The sequence below is a fragment of the Aplysia californica genome, unplaced genomic scaffold (genome assembly GCF_000002075.1).
Source record: "Aplysia californica isolate F4 #8 unplaced genomic scaffold, AplCal3.0 scaffold01150, whole genome shotgun sequence".
Lineage (NCBI taxonomy): Eukaryota > Metazoa > Mollusca > Gastropoda > Aplysiida > Aplysiidae > Aplysia > Aplysia californica.
The window spans coordinates 111,304-112,317 of NW_004798420.1; the positions used below are offsets into that span (position 1 = coordinate 111,304).

The 1,014-nt window shown below is 43.9% G+C and overlaps 1 protein-coding gene across 1 annotated transcript in view; it reads right to left on the bottom strand.

Moving 5' to 3' along the window:
* The window catches only part of LOC101856069, a gene marked incomplete at its 5' end in the record, with an annotated part of 54,749 nt that overhangs the window by 13,516 nt on the left and 40,219 nt on the right, over window positions 1-1,014 (bottom strand).

The window sequence follows — 1,014 nt, forward strand, 5'->3', positions numbered from 1 at the left end:
AGATCTTTCCTACCAGAAGATCAGGGGTGGGGTTGAAAGACAGCAGTAAGAAGAAGCGAAGGAGTAGCAGTAGAAAGGCTGCAGAAAGAATCAGGAGCCCAGAGGAAGGAGCACAGGAGGTGAGGGGGTGGGGGCAGAAAGAGGAGACGAAAGCAGACGACAGAACATTGCTAGAGAGCCGGAAATGAGGTGAAAGGAGACAAATTTAGAGAAGAAAATTTTTCGGTCGCTACCGGATTCGAACCCGGGACCTTTTGAATGAGAGGCCAACACCTTAACCTCTAGGCCACGAGAGCCCCCTCTCGTCAGCTTTGGGGCATGTGAAATGATTAGTATTCATTTTTCTTTTGATGAAAAAAACCCACCTTTCTTGAACAGAAGTCAAGAAATTTGCAATTGAGGTGGGGGTCGCCTAATGTGGGAGGTAAAATTGGCGACGAAATGGCTGCGTAAGTTTGTTTTGTTTTTTTGTTTTTTCGTAAGAGTTTTACGGCACTTGCAACACAAAAAGGTCATATAACTGTCGTGCCAAATTTTGTTTAGTTCCAGCTTTAGAGAGTCTTTAAAAGTGCACGTGTTCATTTTTGTGTGCCTGTGATCAACGTTTTATATGAAATCCATGCAGGAATGTGACTGAAAACAGACAAAAAAGGTGTTGGGTAAAGAAAGAAACTCCAAACAGAGAGAAAATTGCCATTTTGTATGATTCCGTTATGTTGACCAGTGCCTGATTTCACCACGAAGCCTCACATGTATTTTATCATTCAAACGCGAGGATCGCTCCCAGAAGACAGTCAAAACTCTTCGTGGGTCCCAGTTTCCAGTCTTTGATTTTGATATCAGCCCTGATTCCGCTGGCGCTTTTCATCATTTTCGATCTTTGTATTCATCCCGACTCATCATATACGCACATCAAAGCAGAAAAAGAGATGGAGAGAGAGAGAGAGAGAGAGAGAGAGAGAGAGAGAGACAGAGAGAGAGACAGAGAGAGAGACAGACAGACAGACAGACAGA